Here is a 24,242-nt window from a genome sequence, read left to right as displayed (position 1 = left end):
CTCAATAAAGAAGAATATGTATAAATGTTCGCGTATGTGATTCGCGTCTAGATCAAGAATCCGAAGCGAAAGTTAACTTTTTTTATCCGTTTAAAAGTAATCCGCGAAAAAGTGTTCAATTGGGCACGTTTTGCTCCGGCACAATTACGTTACTGTAGGCACATGAATCAACTCAATTCCGATATTTGGTATATTAATGTAATTTGATATACACGAATTAATGAAAAAATAATTTTGAATTTCCTTATTTATTCTTATTAAGGAAAGCCAAATATAAAAAAAAACGCCTATTCTTTTGTTGCAGTTAAACACATGAACACACACGAATGGAGGTGAATAGTGATGCCAGCTCTGCAACAATAGAAATTACTTATGCTTTTCTCTGGTCGGAACAATGCAAGATTCAGATAAACATCCATGCTCTATGGTTTTGCTTTTGTTGAATAATTTGCAATCTAATCTAAATATTTAAGGATATGAGCTTTTAAATTATCGAAGCAAAGCGCCGCAGTCGAAAATCTATTCATTAAACTTGAAAAACCCTTACAGGAGAAAATTTGGAATAAAAAAATCGCGCGCTTTTTTATACCAAATTTAATATTTTATGATACGAAATGTAAAGTAGCACAGAGATTTTTTTCATTTAACGGAAAAAGCGACGCAGGCGAAGCGAAGAGGAGAGAAGGAAAGGAAGGGAAGAGAAGAGGTGGGAAGAGAAGAGAAGGAAAGGGAAAAGAAGAGAAAGAAAGGGTGGAGAGGGGAAAATAGAAGGGAAATAGAAGAGGAGAGAAGATTAGAGAAGGAAAGGGAAGAGAAGAGAAGGAAAGGGTGGAGAGGAGAGAAAAGAAGATGAGAAAAGACTGCGCCTAAAAAAAATTAAAATTCCAAATATATGCCAGCATCACTTTATTATGATAAATAGATGTATTCTCCTCTCTTTTAAGATATTAAATTGCAAAATATTCAGTAAATTACAAAAACAATGTAATTGTATGTTTATTTAAATTTATGTTGAGCGGCCACCGCTTACTGAGAACAACAACGCGGCTAATAGAGAACAACAAAGGTAATTTCCATTGTTGCTGAGCTGGCAACACTGTTCACTTTCATGTGTTTTTATTTGGACAGACATTTTTTGCAATATTTGTGTTGATATTTTTTAACTAAATTAGTGGGTAATTCTGCAGTTTATGGTACCCAACGAAACTTGTGCCAAAATTTTCGAGTGAGGTATCAAAAGACGCGTATTCACGTCTAGATTAGGAATCCGAAAGCGGAGTTAACTTTTTTTACCCGTTTGAAAGTTATCCGCGAAAAACAGGTTTGTGTGATACATATTGTTCCCGCACGTTTACAATCTTTTAAGCGCACACATCACTTTACTTTTTATATTTAGTATATTAACATAATCTAACTTGAACGAATTAACGAAAAAATTATGTTAAATTTTACTAATTTACTTATAAAATATCAAAACAATTATTGCAACAAATTTCTGTCGAAATGAAAACACATGAAAGTGAACAGTGTTGCCAGCTCAGCAACGCTGGTGATTACTTTTGCTGTTCTCTGTTAGGATTAATATAAGGCGGTGGCGGCTCAACATAAATTTAAATAAACATACAATTACATTGTTTTTGTAATTTACTGATTATGTTGCAATTTAATATATTAAAATAGAAGAGAATACGTCATCAATTTATCGAAATAAAGAGATGCTGGCAAATATTTGGAATTTTCATTTTGGAACAAGTGCAGAATACAAACATTTGTCAAAAAAAAATTAAAAATCGGACTTTATAGAATTTGTATGCTGATTCCAACGATATATTTCTTTTTTGGTGCAAATAAAAGGTTTGGGGTAATTCCATGTCAAAAAGCGAAATTATGAATTTTTTACTCCAATATATTTCCGAAACTAGGGGATAGATTTCAAAAATTAAAAAATCGAAAAATAACTTATAAAAATACCTTTCATCTGATGTATATATATCTTTAACTTTTCTAGTCTTTATTTACCAAAAATTTGAAAAAGCTCTTTTTTGCTGGCCATGCACAGTAATTCTGCGTAGAACACCTTTCTGCATAGGCGGCCTTCGGCCGCGCTTATAAAACATAACCTTGGGCTACGCCATGCCAAGTCCGGGTGAGTGGTGTAACCGTGGCTACCTTCACGGTGATGTCCTTCTGCGTAGTACACCCTTCTGCATAGGGGGTCTTCGGCCGCACTTTAAAAAAATAACCCTTAGCGATCCAACACCGGCTACTCCATGCACAGTAATTCTGCGTATATATTCAGTAAATTACAAAAACAATGTAATTGTATGTTTATTTAAATTTATGTTGAGCCGCCACCTCCTTGTATTAATCCTAACAGAGAACAACAAAAGTAATCACCAGCGCTGCTGAGCTGGCAACACTGTTCACTTTCATGTGTTTTCATTTCGACAGAAATATTGTGCAATATTTGTTTTGATATTTTATAAGTAAATTAGTGAAATTTAACATAATTTTTTCGTTAATTCATGGAAGTTAGATTATTTTAATATACTAAATATAAAAAGTAAAGTGATGTATGCGCTTGAAAGATTGTAAACGTGCGAGAACAATATGTATCACACAAACCTGTTTTTCGCGGATAACTTTTAAACGGGGAAAAAAGTTAACTTCCGCTTTCGGATTCTTAATCTAGACGTGAATACGCGACTTTTTTTTTTTTTTTTTTGATAGATTGATTGATTTATTTAGTAATAATAGGATTAATTGTAATTACATTGATATTATTTACAAAAATTGGATATGCTATTGTCTTACAAAATCTATACATTTTCTCTTGAATGATTTAATATTTTGCTCTTGGTTGATGTCTTCGCTTAATGTATTGAATATTCTAAAACCTTTATAAAATATATTATTTTGCGATGATGTTTTGCTATACTTCTGTAATCTTAAGTCTTTAACGTTTCTCAGCCCATATAGTTGCACTTCTCCAACATAGAGGACCTTCTCTGCTATGTAGTCTGGCATTTTTCCGATAGTAGTCTGGTATACAAACATAATTGTATTCAGCTCCAGTCTCTGCCGCACATTCAACCATTTAAGTGTATCAAGCATCAGCTGTACGGATGTATATCTACCACATTTTAATATTATTCGCATAGCTCTATTCTGTAGCTTTTGCATTCTCGCAAATTTTTACTGCAGCACGAATGCAGTATAGTTGAACAATACTAGGGGACTCATGAAAGCTTATAAACTTATAAGGTGTAAAATTATATCCATTTACACACACTGTTATATGAACGCACCTAGTAATATTCTTGATAAACTTGATTGTTTATCAGCTGTATTATTGCCAAACAAAATTTTTTTGATTGTTATACAAATAAAAAATGCCAAGATCAAGTGAAGAATCAAAACTAAAATGTCTTTACTAAGATATTCTTGTAAATGACTTGCTGATGTTGGAGATTTCTGATGAAAATGCCTGCTGTAATGTCTGCAAGGTTGCATTCCTTTGAGTTTACCGCGTTTACACAATGAAATGTGCACGTAAATTTATACAAATTGTGTAAATGATTTTTCATACAAAATTTGACAGTTCGTTTACGCACTAGATAAATTTATACGTTTACACACTTTATAAGGCATTTATACGGTTACATGAGTCCGCTACTCAAAATGTGGTTTAAATATTGTGTTATAAATTTTTATTGTATTTAGCACAGATTAGTTCTTTCTAATTCTTCTCAAGAAACCAAGTGTTTTTCCTATTTTTTTGCACGCGTTTTCCATGTGAGAAGAAAACTGAAGACCATTGTCTATTATTTCGGTAATGTCTTGTGCTAATTTATTTTTACATTCTCTCGGAGTTTCACCTACGCTGTATATTAATGTGTCATCGGCATATAACATGACTTCGCTGCATTTCACCACATTGCCTACATCGTTTATATATATTATGAATAATAATGCACCAATAATTGAGCCGTGCGGGACTCCTATATTCACATTTAGGTAGTCAGATTCATACCCTTTCACTACTGTGGGCTGCGTTCTATTTGTTAGGTAGGACCTAAACCAGTTAAGTTCACTATTTTGAACTCCGTACATATATAACTTTTGCAATAGTATATCTATGTCTATTGTTTCAAAAGCTATCTTAAAGTCTAGAAAAAGGGCCATGATTTTTTTATTTTCATATCGTTTCCACTCACTTACTACATGGTTTACAGCTGTTTCACACGAGTATTTCTTTCTGAATCCCGATTGGTATTTCATAAACAATTTATTCGATTCAAAATAGTTTTCTAACTGTATTTTGACAGTATTTTCAAGAACTTTCTCTAACGTCTTAGCATATTTAAAATATATTATTTCTTCAAATGTTGTACTACGCTCAGTTTTATTAAAGTTTATATGGAATTCAATGAGCTCGTGATCTGATATTTTTAGGTAACTATTTACCCTCACGTCTATTGCTTGAATGTTGCTAATTATATAGTCTATCAGAGTTTTCGAGTAACTGGTTACGCGGGTATGTTCTTTCGCATGTTGCTTTAGACCATTGTCATTCAAAAAACTTTCAATATTTCTTTTATACGTTCCTCGCTTATTCCAGTCAATGTTAAAATCTCCTGCTATCATTATATTGCCTGACCACTCCATTATTTCTTCAATTTTTTCATGAAAAATTTCACAGAATTCCTTTTCGGAGCTACTGGGTAATCTATACACATCCACAATAATCAAGTCAATATTTCCACGCTTGCATCTACATGCTAACAGCCACATCTTTGATTGGATAGAGTGTTCTAGTACCTTTGTAACTTTCCATTTGCTTTTATAATATAATGTCACTCCTCCGGTATGTATGGATTTAGATACATAACTTTCGCTTTTGTACCCCGGTAAATTTATTTCGTTTTCTTCGATACAAACCGTCATATGTGTTTCAGTTAGAATAAGAAAATCCATTTCACTGTTGCCAATTAGAATTTCTATATGCTCGAGATTGTTCATAAGCCCCTGTATGTTTGTGCAAATTCCACTAACATTTGCTAATTGCTAATAACCTATTATTTCCTTTTTTGCATCGAGCTTATTCAAATAAACTGGACACAACTTACTGGTAGTTACATGACTTTCGTCGAGTCCAAGCTTCAGCTTCGCATTTGCCCTTACACAGTTGATACATTTATTTACTTTTTCTTTATCCTCATTTGTTTTATGTTTGCCCAATCATTTCAGGTACACTTCATCATTTTTACATTCTGCAGCGTTGTGATTGAATTCACGACATTTATAGCAACATATCACATCAACACCATCATATACATTACACCTATCCCATCCGACATTAATCTTGTCATTAGTTAGGACCTTGGAAACGATTTGACATCGGTCTCAATTATCGCATTGTAGTATTTATTATTACCTTTTTTTATTTCATACGTCGTTACGTACTTTAAGTGGCTTTTTTCGAGTATGCCGTTTTGCATTCTTAATTTTTCAATTAGCTCTGTCTCCTCATGTTTAAAGCTCATACGTGAGATTATAAACGCGGGGTTTATTCTACTTGGAACTATAACTTAATAATCATCACCGATATTTTTTTGTAGTGCACATTTAATTTTTTCCCGCTCAGTGTTATCTTCGCTTTCTATAATTACAACGCCGTTTTGTTTATTTTCTATATTCGAAATCTTAAGTTGCTTTGGATCCACCTTTTTATTCAAATCTTCTTTTGTTTTATCACATTTTTGATTTGACTTAGGCTTAAGAATTATTGGCATAATTTTTTTTCATTTTAGGTAAAACCAGGTTTTTCGAACTACCTTTTAACACATCTGAAAATGATTTCTGGCTTGTTTTAAGTTAGTAAAGAGAGATGTCGACATTAACATTTTAGTGAGAGTCGCTTTTAAAGTTCGAGTGATTGAAAGTGAATATAGCAAACTTTTCAATGCTTCTCTTTGGCCCAGTAATGTATACATTAAGCCCTTCCGTTTTTTTCGAAAAGATGTAGAAATTCCCGCGGAGCCATAGATTTGTCTGACACCTTTCCTAATGGCCTCAACGTCTATTATCAGAATGTTAGGGGTCTAAATACTAAACTAGTTGATCTTTTTCTCCGTAGTCATGAACTCTGTTATGACGTTTTGGTTTTTACTGAGACATGGTTGAAACCAACTGTGTTTAACTGTGAGATATTAGCAGATTCTTATGAGATCTTTAGGAAAGACCGACGAAACAGAGTTGGTGGAGGCGTGTTAATCGCCGTACACACCAGGTTCTCTGCTGAGGAAGTGTACTTCGATGATTCTTCTGATGTTGAAATCCTCTGCGTGCGAGTTAAACTTTTATCTACTTATAAATATTTTGTTGCGTCTTATATTCCGCCCCAGTCAGATATTTCTATATACTTAAAACATTCTTCCCTATTGAAATTTATATTTGCTATGTCAAGGTCTGTTGATTCTGTCTTAGTGGCTGGCGATTTTAATCTGCCCTTTGTGTCGTGGAATTTTATTGACGGAATGCTAGTTCCCACTGCTTGTAATGTTGTATTCTACGAGTTTTTAAATGACCTTGCAGACATTGGTCTTTATCAACTTAACAGAATTCATAATAAATTTGGCAAATATCTTGATTTGATTTTTTCAGACGACACATCGAATTGTTCTGTTACTCGATGTGATCCAGTGGTATTGCCTGAGGATGTTTATCATCCAGCACTTTTAATTTACCTGGATTGTCTTAGCTTACTCGTGCGGTATACTACCGATCCGAATGCGTCTTCCCGTCGGTTTCTGTTTAGAAAGGCCAATTGGTCTTTACTAATCGACGAAGTCTCTAAAATAAAGTGGCCTGAGTACGACGGAGATATTGAAGCGAGCTCCGTCCATTTCACCAACGTTTTACATGCGATATTCCTCAAATGTGTGTCTTTTTCCAAAACCTCCTCAGCATCTCCAGCTACTGCTTGGAGCTCTAGAGAACTTAATTATCTAAAAACAAAAAAACACGCTTCTTCAAGCGTTTCAAATTATCTGGCTCTAATAGTGACTATGCTGCATACTCCATCTTGCGCCTTAAGTACAACAGGCTACAGATAAGATGCTATAAGAATTATCTGATGAAGATTAAGCATCGGATCTCTTCCAATCCAAAAACATTTTATTCCTTCGTCAACTCCAAAAGAAAAATTAAAGGGTTTCCTTCTGTAATGAAGTATAACGATCGGATTTCCAGTATTGACTCCGAGATTGCAAATATGTTTGCTGACTTTTTTAAATCTAATTACTCGACTATCCCTGACTCCCCTCCGGTGGATTATCAATACATGTTACCTTCGCTTAACTCAGTAGGTATCCCATATATTCATACAGATGAGGTACTAAGGCATCTGGAAAGTCTGAAAATTTCCTTCTCCAGTGGACCTGATGAAATACCATCTGTTGTGCTCAGAATTTGCGCTCAATTTCTTTGTCAACCCCTTACCTGCTTATTTAATGCCTCTTTGAGGCAAGGGATATTCCCTAAGAAGGAGTCGTTTATAATACCACTTTATAAAAGTGGGAGTAGATCTTGTGTCACAAACTATAGAGGAATAGCCAAACTTTGTGCTATTCCAAAACTATTTGAATCAGTTGCCACAAATCAACTGGCTTTTGCAGTATCTTCGGCAGTGGACCTGTCACAACATGGCTTTTGCAGGGGTAAGTCCATTGTGTCTAACTTGCTGGAGTTCACAACCCTCGTATCCAATAACTTAAGGACGAACTGCGAAGTTGATGTCATTTACACTGATTTCAGTAAGGCGTTTGACAAAGTTTCCCATTCCTTACTCCTACTAAAACTCGATCGATTGGGTTTTCCATCACGGCTTCTCTCTTGGGTCTCTTCGTACTTGGTAGGTAGAAAGCAAACCGTTGTGTTTAACAATTGTTTGTCTGAATTCATCAATGTATCTTCTGGAGTTCCACAGGGCAGTCACTTTGGTCCAGTGTTGTTTCTGCTCTTCATTAATGACTTCCCAAATGTTTTGAAGCGCTGCATACCACTGATGTACGCTGACGATGTCAAACTGGTTATGCCCATTCGCTCACCTGAAGATAGGGCACTTCTTCAATTGGATCTGAATAATCTGGTTGAGTGGTGTGACGTGAACGTCATGTCACTAAATTTACCGAAGTGCAAGTTTATGTGTTTTACGAGGAAATCTTTAAAAACCTATCAGTACATGATAGGCGACTATATCATTAAGCAAGTCACAAACTTTACTGATCTTGGCGTTATAATGGACCCTAAACTGGACTTCAAATTACATATCGAATCGTGTGTGAATAGGGGTAGAGGCACTTTGGCTTTCGTAAAAAGGTGGTCAAAGGAATTCAATGACCCCTATGTCACTAAAACTCTTTTTTTATCGTTAGTAAGACCTATATTGGAATATGCTTCCATTATCTGGAACCCGCGTTATTAGGTTCATAGCGACAAATTGGAATCGGTCCAGAAGCAATTTTTGCTCTTTGCTTTAAATCATTTGCCCTGGGATCCATCAAGGAACCTAACGCCCTATTGCAGCCGGTTAAAACTTTTACAGCTGCCTTCACTACAGAGCCGTAGGGAGATGCTTGGCGTTTTATTTATGGTAAAACTATTAAGGGGGATGATAAACAGTCCATTACTGCTAGGCGAGGTGATGTTTAATGTCCCTTTTAGGCCCTCTCGGTATTTCCAACCGCTATATTTAAATACATGTAGATCGAATTTTCAAATGCATGAACCTCTTCGTTGTCTGTGTCAAGATTTCAATAATCACTGCAATAGTATTGATACTTGCGACACACTTTACAGTGTAAAAAAATATATACGCACTGCCTTGAACTCATAACTGTTTCAAAATCACATGTTAAACTAAATCGGTTACCTGCTCCAGTTACTTTGGGCGGGTGGCTTGGAATCACGTCCTTTCCAACCTCCCACACATCGCAGCCCTACTCATTGTGTGTTAAATATACATCAGCTGCTCGAAATCACGTCCATTCCGGCAGCACTAATAATCAATAGTTACTTTGGGCGGGTGGCTTGAAATCACGTCCTTTCCAACCTCCCACACATCACAGCCCTACTCATTGTGTGTTAAGATACATCAGCTGCTGGAAATCACGTCCATTCCGACAGCACTAATAATCAATAGTTACTTTGGGCGGGTTGCTTGGAATCACGTCTTTTCCAATCTCCCACACATCGCAGCCCTACTATTGTGTGTTAAATATACATCAGCTGCTCGAAATCACGTCCATTCCGACAGCACTGATAATCAATTCCGTTGCTCGGCATCACAGTCCATCCCGACAACTGATTCAATAATATATGTATATACATATTTTATAATATAATTTTGCTCACTATGTATGCTTGTTAATTTTACACTGTAATCCGCATTTATATTCATTCATTCATTCATATTTAGTCTGATTGATTGTAAAATTTGTAGACTAACAAATAAATAAATAAATAAATAAACTTTGGTTGCTTACAATTTTCTTTACTTCACCACATATTTCTTTATTTTCTTTCTTACTGCTCTCTAACTCTTTGCAGATTTTTTCGCTTTGCAGCTTAAAGCTTTCGGCCAGATCACATAAGCTTTTCATTTCTTTCACACGCTTCTTGTGCATTTTGCATCGACTGCATTCTCACTGCGTACCGATTCTCAATTGCTTCAAGCAGCTTTTTAATTTCATTTTCATTGTTGTGTATAGCATCTTCGAAATCTTGCTTATACTCTCTTAAATAGCGACCATTTGTTTTTACCGTTTCTTGCACTTCTCTTATCACCATATCAACATTATGTATGTACATAAGGCAATCTTCACAAATAAAATTAACCATTTTATTTGTATCAATAATGCCACTAGAGTACTGAACCAAACCCGAACCTTTCGTTGGCACATGATAAACCTTTTCACAAACACCGGCACATCTTATTCCCGTCTCTCCCTCTCTTTTGATACTTCACTCGAAAATTTTGGCCCAAATTTGGGTAGGTACCATAAACTGCACTAGTACCAATAAGTGAAATTTAGCATAATTTTTTCGTTAATTCGTGCAAGTTGTTATGGTTTTGCATCTACAATGGAGCAGTAAGGAAGGCAGTCGGCATGATCTTGTGTTGCACATGTCTAGTCATGTCTGGGTTAGGTTCTTGCCAACCTTACCATCCGGCACCATAAACAGAAAAAAATCCTATCATGCCTTTTAAAAAAAAAGTCAAAAAGCGCAGAGACGACTCAAAACGCTTATAATTTCAAAACAAAACGACATCCGGTCGAACCGGACAGACCTTTAAAACATTCAAAAATTTAAATTAAAAAAAAATACAATATAACGCAAAAAAAAATTACCGAACCGGACGCTGCCAAAATTAAAAAAAGCTGAAATTTTGAACAAACAAGGGAAAAGGCCGAATATACATAGGGGGCGCCGCGGGTGTTGTTGCGACGCCCGGTGCTTGTTCCCACCCTCAAATCCATGGCCACTGACGCACCTATTTTTCGGTGGACCCTTACCTGTATACCCTACGTGCCTCCTAAATAAAACGGAACGCCAACATTCCCATTATTACAATACTTTTATTGACAATTCTTTGGTATTAATGTATGTATGCAACTTACAAAATAATATAGTGCAGATTTCTTAACCAGGGGGCTACAGCATAGGCTCCAAAGCCAAAACAAGGCTGCTTATAGCATCGCCCCAAGACAAATTTAGAACGAGAAAAAAAAAATGTTGAACTACGAACAGCTTTTTTCACTATGAAAATTTATGTATATGTATGTAGTGTATAAAGTGAGAGAAAAACAAGTAAGGAAGGCTAAGTTCGGGTGTAACCGAACATTACATACTCAGTTGAGAGCTGTGGAGACAAAGTAAGGGAAAATCACCATATTGTAAAAAGAACCTAGGGTAACCCTGGAATGTGTTTGTATGACATGTGTATCAAATGGAAGGTATTAAAGAGTATTTTAAGAGGAAGTGGACCATAGTTCTATAGATGGACGCCATTTAGGAATATCGCCATATAGAATTTGTTTTTATGATATGGGTATCAAATGAAATGTGTTAATGATAATTTTAAAAGGGAGTGGGCCTAAGTTCTATAGGTGGACGCCTTTTCGAGATATCGCCATAAAGGTGGACCAGGGGTGACTCTAGAATTTATTTTGTACGATATGGGTATCAAATGAAAGGTATTAATGAGTATTTTAAAAGGGCGTGGGCCTAAGTTCTATAGATGGACGCCGTTTCGAGATATCGCCATAAAGATGGATCAGGGGTGACTCTAGAATTTGTTTGTACGATATGAGTATCAAATGAAAGGTGTTAATGAGTATTTTAAGAGGGCGTGGGCCTTAGTTCTATATGTGGACGCCTTTTCGGAATATCGTTAAAAAAGTGGACCAGGGTTGACTCTAGAATGCGTTTGTACAATATGGGTATAAGGGCCTTAGTTCTATAGGTGGACGCCTTTTCGGAATATCGTTATAAAAGTGGACCAGGGTTGACTCTAGAATGCGTTTGTACAATATGGGTATCAAACGAAAGGTGTTAATAAGTGTTTTAAAAGGGAGTGGGCCTTAGTTCTATAGGTGGACGCCTTTTCGGAATATCGTTATAAAAGTGGACCAGGGGTGACTCTAAAATGCGTTTGTATAATATGGGCATCAAATGAAAGGTGTTAATGAGTATTTTAAAAGGGCGTGGGCCTTAGTTCTATAGGTGGACGCCTTTTCGAGATATCGCCATAAAGGTGGACCAGGGGTGACTCTAGAATTTGTTTTTACGATGTGGGTATCAAATGAAAGGTGTTAATGAGTATTTTAAAAGGGCGTGCGCCTTAGTTCTATAGGTGGAGGCCTCTTCGAAATATCGCCATAAAGGTGGACCAGGGGTGACTCTAGAATTTGTTTGTACGATATGGGTATCAAATGAAAGGTGTTAATGAGTATTTTAAAAAGGAGTGGGCCTTAGTTCTATATGTGGACGCCTTTTCGAGATATCGCCATAAACGTGGACCGGGGGTGACTCTAGAATTTGTTGTACTATATGGGTATCAAATGAAAGGTGTTAATGAGTATTTTAAAAGGGCGTGGGCCTTAGTTCTATAGGTGGATGCCTTTTCGAGATATCGCCATAAACGTGGACCAGGGGTGACTCTAGAATTCGTTTGTAAGATATGGGTATCAAATAAAAGGTGTTAATGAGTATTTTAAAAGGGTATGGGCCTTAGTTCTTAAGGTGGACGCCTTTTCGCAATATCGCCATAAAGGTGGACCAGGGGCGACTCTAGAATTTGTTTGCACGATATGGGTATCAAATGAAAGGTGTTAATGAGTATTTTAAAAAGGAGTGGGCCTTAGTTCTATATGTGGACGCCTTTTCGAGATATCGCCACAAACGTGGACCAGGGGTGACTCTAGAATGTGTTTGTACGATATGGGTATCAAATTAAAGGTATTAATGAGGGTTTTAAAGGGGAGTTGCCCTTAGTTGTATATGTGAAGGCGTTTTCGAGATATCGACCAAAATGTGGACCAGGGTGATCCAGAACATCATCTGTCGGGTACCGCTAATTTATTTATATATGTAATACCACGAACAGTATTCCTTCCAAGATTCCAAGGGCTTTTGATTTCGCCCTGCAAAACTTTTTCATTTTCTTCTACTTAATATGGTAGGTGTCACACCCATTTTACCAAGTTTTTTTCTAAAGTTATATTTTGCGTCAATAGACCAATACAATTACCATGTTTCATCCCTTTTTTCGTATTTGGTATATAATTATGACATTTTTTTCATTTTTCGTAATTTTCGATATCGAAAAAGTGGGCGTGGTCATAGTCGGATTTCGACCATTTTTTACACCAATACAAAGTGAGTTCAGATAAGTACGTCAACTGAGTTTAGTAAAGATATATCGATTTTTGCTCAAGTTATCGTGTTAACGGCCGAGCGGAAGGACAGACGGTCGACTGTGTATAAAAACTGGGCGTGGCTTCAAGCGATTTCGCCCTTTTTCACAGAAAACAGTTATCGGCCTAGAGTCTACGCCTCTACCAAATTTCACAAGGATTGGTAAATTTTTGTTCGACTTATGGCATTAAAAGTATCCTAGACAAATTAAATGAAAAAGGGAGGGGCCACGCCCATTTTGAAATTTTCTTTTATTTTTGTATTTTGTTGCACCATATCATTACTGGAGTTGAATGTTGACTTCATTTACTTATATACTGTAAAGATATTAACTTTTCTTTTAAAATTTGAATTTAAAAAAATAATTTTTAAAAAGTGGGCGTGGTCGTTCTCCGATTTTGCTAATTTTTATTAAGCAGGCATATAGTAATAAGTGTAACGTTCCTGCCAAATTTCATCATGATATCTTCAACGACTGCCAAATTACAGCTTGCAAAACTTCTAAATTACCTTCTTTTAAAAGTGGGCGGTGCCACGCCCATTGTCCAAAATTTTACTAGTTTTCTATTCTGCGTCATAAGTTCAACTCACCTACGAAGTTTCAACGCTTTATCCGTATTTGGTAAGGAATTATCGCAATTTTTCGATTTTTCGAAATTTTCGATATCGAAAAAGTGGGCTCAAAATTTACTCAAGTTATCGTGTTAACGGACAGACGGACGGACGGACGGACGGACAGACATGGCTCAATCGAATTTTTTTTCGATACTGATGATTTCGATATATGGAAGTCTATATCTATCTCGATTCCTTTATACCTGTACAACCAACCGTTATCCAATCAAAGTTAATATACTCTGTGAGCTCTGCTCAACTGAGTATAAAAAATGTTTCAACAGTTCACAGTTTATTGGACAGAAATCGAAAACGAAATCCTGGTTTTACCTAAACAGTAAAAATTGTTAATTGTTGTAATATAACATGATAACTCACAGGAACATTGCATCTTAACTTTATTTATTTAATGCGTGAATGTATGTGGGCATAAATGGGAATATGAATACTTAAGCCTGGTTAAGCTTGTTCTGTTGGGGTTTTTTTTGTCTCTTCCTTTTGCTCATATTTCAAATTATACATATATTTATGTTTTTTGATAATCAGTATAAACACTTTGTGTGAGAAAAATATGTAAATAAATATGTTTATGTATAGTAAATATACTACATACAAAGTAAGAATTTGGTTGAATGCATTACATTACCTATGTATATAATATTAGATATATATAAATTTTTTTGTTAACTAGCAAAAGAAAGTTAAAATTTTTCTATTCACAAAACACATTTTAGAACTATAAAGTTCGAATACAAATTTCTATAATTGGGGCTCTGCTGGTTTTTTTTTTTTTTGTTACTAATTTTAAGTAGAATTTATTTATTAAAACCAATATTTTTTTTTTCGTAGCCACGTATATTATTTACTGGGTTTGTTTCTCGTATTTATTTATTTAATTTATCTATTTATTATAATTTAATTGTATTTTATTGCAGTCGATTTGGATTAATTTTAAATTTTATTCTATTTTTATATTTATTATTTTATAAACTCTATTATTTCGTTACATCTTATTTTATTATAGTTTACTTTATTTCTGGTATATTTATTTATTTGTTTGCAATTCAGTTTATTTCATTTTATTTTAGTTTAGGTTTATTTTACTTTTATTATTATCATTACTATTATTATTATTAATAACCCCCCTTTTTTTTCTTTTTCTTAAAGTAGGTTCATTGTAGAGGTTAATGGTTCAAAAGTTCAATACTTGTTGGTTCACACCTTGCAAACGCCCTTACATGGATGTACGTATGTCGCAAGTAAATCAAAAATTTGGTAACAAGTCTTAACTGAAATTTATATTGCATACCTCCATCTATGTATACTTTCAAATACGTAGCAAAGGTGCACGCCCTTACATAGATGTACACCCTCACTAGGGTAGGCACCTTGTCGTTGGTGTGAGGGCTTAGCCGAACTCCATAGCGCCCGACTATGAGGCGGAGCTGTTTAGGACTGACATCTACGCCGTTTCGCCTCATACGAGGGCGGCGGGATGTCGGTGACCAAGAACTGCCAACCCCCTAATCCAGGGTGTTATGCGGACCGTGCCTATTGGACGATTTGCAGCCAGGGGATAAATTCGGCTGTATTCGGACGGAGCCTTCCCGATACCGGGCCACCTCGGGAAGTATTAATGGCCTTAGCACAGTAAGGGGCGCTGCTGTGGCGGACGGTTCTTTCCCCGTATATAATACTGGACCGCTGAGCCCGCCTTGTTGGGCAGGTGGTCGTACGACCAAGATGAACGACTCATTACCTGACTGTAATAAGGACGATGTAAAGAGGAGGACTGAGTCGCAATCCAAGGACGACAAATACGAATTAAGCGATGCGTCGGACTCGGGGAGCGAGAGTAGTGCTGATTCAATGAACTCCGTGTTGGAGAAGCACACAAATGAAAACGGAGTAGAAGAGTGGAGAAGGGTACGGAGCAGAGGTAGTAAAAGAGCTCTCTCGCAGTACCGTGCAGCACTAAGAATTGTACAACGCTTGGGAGCAGTGGTCGGCCCAACATAAGTGGAGATCGAGCGCTTGGAATGGGCCCATGAAGCGGTAGAAGTAGGTCGAAGGCAGTTCAAAAGGTTTGCTGCGAGAAACCCTCGGTTCTGCAACCGGTACGAGGAGGAAGAAGCGTCGAATGGCAGAATGAAGAGGCAACGTTCGGCGGAAGGCGACAAGTCTGCTTTCAAGAAGCAGAAAGGACCCAGTCCTAGAGCCGCGGGGCAGGGCAGTCGCATAGACAAGACAAGTAGGCACAAAGCTGTAAAACAGATGGGCTCCAATAGCGAGGTAGCAACTACCTCGAAAGATGCGAGTCAGAGGGAAGTTCCAATTAAGAAAGTAGGAGATAAGCCAAAGGGAGATAACGCTAGACCCCGGCTTTCTCGGAGGCGCTAAAGGGAATTAACGCTAAGACTCCGGCTTTCTCGGAGGTGCCAAAGGGAAATAACACTAAGACTCCTGCTTTTCCCGAGAAGATGAGTGATGTGGCAAAGCAGTCACTGACTGTGGCGCTGGTTGATCGTAGCAGTCCTTTCGGACAAATGACTACTGAAAGGTGGAGATCTGTGGAAAGGGAGCTTATTAGCTTAATGCTTAAGATGATGCGGGAACAACCAAGTAAGCCCCTTCCAACCTTTGATTCGGGGGGATGGTATAATGGTGTGAAGATGATAGCGTGCGACAACATCGCGAGCTTGGGTGGCTGGAGGAAGTGGTTCCAAACCTCCAAAGGCAAGGCACGAACGCGCGGTTTGAGATGGTGGATAAAGCGCAAATCCCCACGGTACCAAAAGTTAAGGTATGGATACCATGCGTGACGAAGTCGGAGGATACACTGCGACTTCTGCAGAATCAGAATCCGAACATACCGACACAGTTTTGGAAGGTACTTACTGTATCTCGGCCTACCGAGGATGGTCAGTTCTACATCTTCCAAATAAACAAGCAGGCGGAGGATATTTTGTACACGCAGCTTGGTAAAATGTCCTTTGGCACTGGCAAAATTTACATGCAACTCAGGAAAAGAAGTCCCGAGGATAAAAACCCTAACACGCTAGAGGTGGGCGAAGTCGAAAAGGACCTCAAAAGCATAAAGGAAAAAAGACAGGTGGTGGTCCCCGACGTCACCACGAACGTGCTAGAAGAGGACCAACCGCTAAATGGTGCTGTGACTCGCACAGAGGATCACCCTGCACAACAGTCACGAGAGGCTGAAGGGGGCCTCGAATACTCTAAACCAAAAGGGCAAGGGGAGGACGACGACGTCAAGACAAAGGTGCTGGAGGGGGACAAACAGCCCAATGGTGCTGCGAGTCCTACCGATAAACCTCCAACACAGTAAAGTGGCGTCGAGCGAACTCCTCCTAACCCTTGAGGAGGGTTCGTTTGACGTAGCGCTGATCCAGGAGCCGTGGCTCTCATCGGGAGGAAAGGTTTCTGGACTTAGCGCGCGCGGGTCTGTCGTTTGCTACGCGCAAACGGAAGGACGGGTGCGAGCTGTAGTAATGGTAAGGAAACAGCTGCATTCATATATGCTGCCTAATTACACCACTGAGGATCTCGTAGCGGTGGCCGTTGAGCAAAAGAATAAGCAGGCATTTATCCTGGCGTCCTGCTACATGGCCCATGCTGCGGAGGTCCCACCGATGGAGTGCAAAAGGCTAGTACAGGAGGAAGGGCGCAAAGGGCGGTTGGTCATAGGCGCAGATGCAAATGCGCACCACAATGCGTGGGGAAGAGCAGATACGAACAAGAGAGGCAAATCTCTGTTTTGTTACATCCTGCAAACCAATTTGCAGATAGCCAACAGGGGAAATGTCCCTACATACATTGGTCCAACATCCAGCAATGTTCTGGATATTATATTGAGCTCCGAACGTGATATATTAAGGTATGATTGGATGGTTCTTGATAGACCATCCTTCTCCGACCATGCGTATATCAGGTTCAACATCCCCCTAAAGAGGGTAGAGAAGGGAGGAACCTTTAGAAACCCTAGGTCAACGAACTGGACTAAATTCCAGAAACATGTAGAAACAAAACTGGGCAACCCAAAGAGGTTGCTAATGTAGAGGAACTGGAGGAGTCGAATGAATTCCTAACAAGGATGCTTATGACTGCGTATAACAAAGCTTGCGCTCTAAGAAGATTCAGAGGAAAAGCAAAGCCGCCATGGTGGAGCAATGAGCTGAGTCTTCTAAGAAGACAGGTAAAAGAAATGTTTAAGCTCGCAAAGACCGCGGAAAGCGAAGCGTGTCGGGACGAGTACAGGGATCTACTGAGGATCTACAAGCGGGAAATTAACAGGGCGAAGAGAAACTCATGGAAAAGTTTCTGTACGGACATAGAATGCTCCAGCGAAACAGCACGGTTGAAAAAAGTCCTAGCAAAGGGAAACATAGTCCAGGGCCTAATAAAGAAAGAGAACGGAGAATGGTCAGGTAATAGTGACGAATCCCTTGAGGTGCTTTTCGATACACATTTCCCATCGGGAGACGCTTTAGAGGAGCCAGCAGACATCACTCACACTTCGATCACGGAGCTAGTAGTGCCGGGCTTGGTGACCGATACCAAGATCTAATGGGCAGTGAAGACGTTTTCTAAGTTTAAATCGCCGGGCCCAGATGGTATATTCCCGGCCATGCTACAAATCTCAAGTAGGGCGGTCGTGGAATGGCTTAAAATAATATTCGATGGGTGCATACGACTGAATCATGTACCGCACTCTTGGAGAACTACTCGTGTAGCTTTTCTACCAAAGGCGGGGCAGATCGGTCACGTGTATCCCAAAGAATATAGACCCATTAGCTTAACATCATTTCTGCTCAAAACCTTTGAGAGGCTGATAGATGTGTACATAAAGTCCAACGTGGATGAAAAGCTGCTCTCCACAACACAGCATGCGTACACCAAAGGCAAGTCGGTAAACACCGCATTGCATAGGGTGGTAATAAGCATAGAGAAATCCCTGGAATATAAGGAGTATGCTCTAGGAGTCTTCTTGGACATTGTCGGGGCTTTCAATAATGTTGCAAAATTGGCGATTATGGATGGTCTTAATTACATTAAAGTACATCCTGCCTTAATCAGATGGATCGGCTGCATGTTAAATTGCAGAAAGATTACATCACAATGGGGATTGTACGAGGCCACGAAATCAGTGGACAGGGGAACGCCGCAGGGAGGGGTGCTATCACCTCTGCTGTGGACGCTGGTCATCAACCAACTGCTCAGGCAATTCGATGAGGGACCCGTAAAACTTACGGCTTACGCAGATGACGTTGCAATTGTCATAAGTGGAAAGTGCCATCCAACGATTAGTTCTTTGATGGATCGGGCGCTTCGCGATATTCATACCTGGGCATCTAATGTTGGGTTGAAAGTCAATGCGGAGAAGACGGATATGGTCTTGTTTACAAAGAGGTACAAGGTCCCAAATCGGACCAGGCCTAAGTTAGGAGGGGTGACCTTACAGGAGAAACCGTGCACAAAATATTTAGGAATCATCCTAGACATTAAGCTGTCATGGAAGCTCAACGTGGAGGAGAGGGTCAAGAAGGCCTCAACGGCACTCTATGCATGTAAAAGAATGCTGTGGTGTACGTGGGGCCTATGGCCCTATCTTTCTAATTGGGTTTTACAGCGATTGTAAGCCCTATTCTATACTATTGAGTTCTTGCTTGGTGGAAAGCAACACAAAAAATAACATACCTCAAAAAATTAGAGGGGGTATGCAGACTATCGATGCTTAGCATTACGGGAGCCCTGAAAACAACCCCGACGGCTGCATTGTATGCCATTTTGCACATCCCACCTGTAAACCTGGTATCAAAGAACAAAGCACTAACGACCGCAACCAGGCTCGGTGCTTCGGGGCAGCTTGAGCGCCGACCATATGGCCATAGTAGTATAGTGTCATCAATCACAAGACGAACAGACTACATGATCCTCTATCTGCGCTTCGAGGGAGATCTTAAGGCCACAATAGAGGTGGGCGTTTCGCGCAAGGGTGCGCAAATGGCGGACGAGGCGATACATGTGTACACCGATGGTTCCAAAGTAGTGGAAGGAGTAGGGTCTGCGGTAACTGCGCTGATCCGGAAATAAGCAGATCCTACAGGCTGCCGGATTACTGTATCACTTTCCAAGCGGAAATATTAGCCGTAACCAAAGCAGTAGAAACCCTGGAAGAGAATAGCTTAAGCTGCAACCGTGTTAACTTTTATATTGACAGTCAAGCAGAAATTAAGGCAATAATCTCGCATAGCACAGCATCTAAATGCGTGTTAGAGTGTAAGCAGTCTCTGGAGATAATCGGGACAGGGAGAAGCATACATCTATATTGGGTCCCAGGGCATATGGGAATCGATGGGAATGAAAAAGCGGACGAACTACCTAAAAAAGGCGCATCCCTTGAAGCTTGCTCCGTAGATGTCCCAATTAGATTGGGCGAGATTAAGCGAAGTCTAGAGGTGCACATGATCGACCAAGCGAGAAAGGCGTGGGTTCAAGCGCGGGGCTGTAAAGTGTCGAAGATTATGTGTATGTCTTACAACCTTATACTAACACTGTTGCTCCTATCATTAAAAAGAGAGGATTGTAGACTCATGACGGGTATTCTGACTGGACACTGCCTTCTGGCGTTACATGCCTTTAAACTAGGCTTGGTCAGTGATAGCAGATGTAGGAAGTGCGGGTTGGAGAAGGAAACGATCGAGCACGTTCTGTGCTCGTGCCCTGCACTTGCCAGGCTAAGACTCCAGCTATTAGGAGTGATACAGCTGTCAGATCTGGAAGCGGCAAGTGGCTTAAGTCCTAGGAAGCTTCTGGTATTTGCCAAGAGGACGGAGTTATTTTATAACATAGGTCCTGGTTTTTGATAGGGTTTTTCAGTTTGGTCGTTAAAACAAACTTCTGGTAACACTACCGACTCAATCAGTCTATGTGAGGTCCTCATGGACCGGCCAGTTCAACCTACCTACCTACATAGATGTACGTATGTCACAAGTAAAGGCAAAAGTTTGGTAGAAAGTCTTAAATGAAATTTATATTACATACCTACATCTATGAATACTTTCGAATACGTAGCAGAGGTGCACGCCCTTACATAGATGTACGTATGTCGCAAGTAAAGACTAGAAATTTCATACAAAAAGATTTGTATTGGGGTTTATCTTAAATACCTACATCTATGTATGCTTTTAAATATGTAGTAAACGTACACACCTTTACAGAGATGTACGTATTTCGTAAGCAAGGACTAAATTTTATGCAATAAGATTAAAATGGGGTTTATCTTAAATACCTACATCTACGTGGATTATCTATATGTAGTACTTTTTTCCAAAACCCAACAATGGTTTACTAAATTAAATATGAGAAAAAAATGGTTTCCGTATTACGGAATGAACTCACCAGGTTTAGTTGCTGGTCTGGGTGTCACGCTGGGTTCGTTGCAGCAGGCCCATATGAGGCGGCCCTGCTGGTTGCTGTTGTTACTAAAGTTGACGTTGCAGCAGGCCTATATGAGGCGGCCCTGCTGGTTGTTGTTACTAAGGTTGATGTTGCAGCAGGCCTATATGAGGCGGCCCTGCTGGTTGTTGTTACTAAAGTTGATATTGCAGCAGGCCTATATGAGGCGGCCCTGCGGGTTGTTGTTACTAAGGTTGATGTTGCAGCAGGCCTATATGAGGCGGCCCTGCTGGTTGTTGTTACTAAAGTTGATGGTGGTGGTACGTCTGGTGGATGTGGCGTGTTTGGTTGACGCTGCCGATTGTATAACGCGCATTGATGGCGCTGCGATGATGGTTGGCGCCGTTGGTGGTGTTGCGGCCGCCTGTTTTAGTGGGCGGAATTGAAAGGTGGTCGCCTGTTTATGGTGGCAGGTTGTCGGGCGTGAGTGGTGGCGCCCATACATACATACAAGAATGCGCTTTATGTTATTTCTCAATTTTGGTTCGGCAACACTTGAACGCCCCTAAGCACCTGACACACGTTTGTTTCTCTAAGAGGTTGCAGCTTCCGACGCCTGTTACTAGAAAATTTTGAGTCCTATGGCTTCAGTATCGCCTATGTGAATTCATGTACGAACTAACCAACTTGCGCCGTTGAGGTGGAGTTGGTGGTGCTCCTTTGAATACTGGTGTTTCACTTAGTCTTTCAAGAGTCATATAAAACAAGTAACTTCCCTCCTTGGGGTGCGCCAAATAATTCACACGGAAATCCAAAAAGTATCGTCCGAGAAATTGATATTCAATGCAACTTTATAAAGAGTTTACGCCAGTATTTCTTTTTTTCGGTGTATTATCAGTTCAGACGGCGTTTTGCTCTCAAACACGTTTTTATTTCCAGATTTCGTCGTGAGAAAAAAATCATTGGTAACGGAAACTGCGTTTTTTTCCTTTTTTCCTGCTGGTTTTGCAAAAGGCTTCACAGCGGCGGTGGCGACATCTATTTTTCATTTCGTTCAAATTGCCATGGCACCTTTTTGTTTGCCATCACTAGCCACTAGGTCCGTTCCAACGGTGACTCTCCCAAATGGACCATAACAAAGTTAGATTATGTTAATATACTAACGCCCCGATTCTGGTGTGGTAACAACATTCATCACCACGGTAACGAAATCATGTGGCAACTTATACACACTTTTGGTATTCTACACGCGAAAATAGCCGGATAATTTTTTACCCACAAAAGTAGGTGGTTACCATAGTGTACATGTACAAGTGTGTTGACTTCTGTCTGACAGGCACTCGCTTAAGTGGGCATAACGGGAAAATCTTGGTTGCCATTGTTGTTTCGGTTGAAAACAGCCAATTAGGGTTCTGTGCAGAGACGTAAAAGATTGAAACAGGGTTTATGTAGTCACAAAAGTGTTACTCCTGTTCCATAGCATTTTAATTTTATATCATGGCGAAAAGTGTTCAGTTCAGAGTTATTGATTTTCATTAAATGTTTAATTTATTACGGAGGGTTACTCCTTTAAATGTAAAAAGCAGAGAAAACGTAGAGTTTTTCAAATTATTGTGAAAAACTTTTTAATTTGAATTTCTGTACCGAAGTTCACTATATTTGTGATACACAAGAATCTAGAGGTCAATTCCATAACTATGAAAAACTGAAAAACGTACACTTATTGAAAACTCATTTGCACACACAATTTACACTTTGAATTTAATTGTTTTTATGCAAAAAATTTTGAAACTAAAAACAAAATTTTCATTTGTCAGAAAAAATAAAGAAAAAATTGCCTAATGTCAAAAGACCCTATCGAAATACAAACTGGCTTGTTTGTTTTTAATGAACTGCGCTGTATTTTTCTTGTATTTCGTTAGTTTTTTTAAATATAGTTCACATACTTTCACCAGTATTGAAACCTTATTGGCTCCCTCGGAAAAAATATAAAAGAAAATACAAGAAAAATACATAGAAAATAAAGTAGCGTCATATAGGAGTTTGATTTTTTTGCAATTACGGCACCATTATATTTGCAGGAGACTTTCACAGCTACACAAATTAAGGCGGATTTAAACAGACGCTTTGGTTATGTTGCATTCATTAATTCATCTTTCGGGCGAAGTATCGAAAAATTTACACAAATGCTTTGGTTGCGTGCCTACGCTTTGACAACGCCAGACGAAAATCAATGAAACGCCGTACGTTATCTTTGCTTTGAAGCGACCAAAGCGTTTATATAATTTTGCCCTTATGCATTTGTGTAAACAGCCTTAGAAGTGAAATTTTTCCATGTTACACGTATGGCGCTTTATATTTTGACTCTAATTTAAATAAATTTTGCTTTCCATATGTTTTCGCATTGTTGCAGGCTACAAATCTTCTAGTATTCTTATTTCCGCGGAAATATATACAACTATTACATCTGTAAATACTACAAAGTTTTATTAAACTATTAAATGCAACTCAGCTTGAAGTACTCTTACGTACCAAAAATGCAACTCTAGACCTGAGATTTGCATCAGGTGAGCGAGGCTGTTTGTAGTTTTGACGTTTATCGCGTAGTTGACACACTTGTATAGGTACACTATGGTGGTTACATCGAAATAACCACACAAAAGCTGTTGTTTAGAAAAAGGCAAAACTGAAAAATTAAGAATTGTAAGCGCAAAGAAAGAGCGGAAAGATAATAGTAAAAAAGCGTTGCCTCTTGCTGTACACATTTGTTTACATTATATACTTTCACAGTATATATTACAATATAGCTATGTAAAAACATGCATGTATGTACATATATACACATCGTCCCGTTTATTCGTTAACCTCGTATCTACGAGTGACACATTTTCGGTAAAGCCATGGCGGAAGCATACAAGGTAGCCGCATGGTGACATACCTACAAACATAAATAAAAATTCCATGTACTTTGTTTTTGTAAATTCGATGGACAAATGTCAATATCGTACTGCACGGAAGTTGATGTATCAAATCAAATAAAAAAGTTTATATTCAACTGTCCCATGCTGCCACCTTGTATCGTTCCGCCATAGGTAAAGCGAAGAAAACCATCTTTTAAATTTCACCACAGACACTGGTGACTTTTTCGGTGATGACAGCGTTACCACTTTGGCCAGAATCGCGAATCAAAGAACTGGTAACGATTTTCGGTTACATAATGTTCTGGG

The sequence above is a fragment of the Eurosta solidaginis genome, chromosome 4 (assembly GCF_040869045.1).
Source record: "Eurosta solidaginis isolate ZX-2024a chromosome 4, ASM4086904v1, whole genome shotgun sequence".
In the NCBI taxonomy this organism is placed as follows: Eukaryota; Metazoa; Arthropoda; class Insecta; order Diptera; family Tephritidae; genus Eurosta; species Eurosta solidaginis.
The sequence above is the reverse complement of the archived record's forward strand: the minus strand, read 5'-3'. Positions refer to the sequence as shown.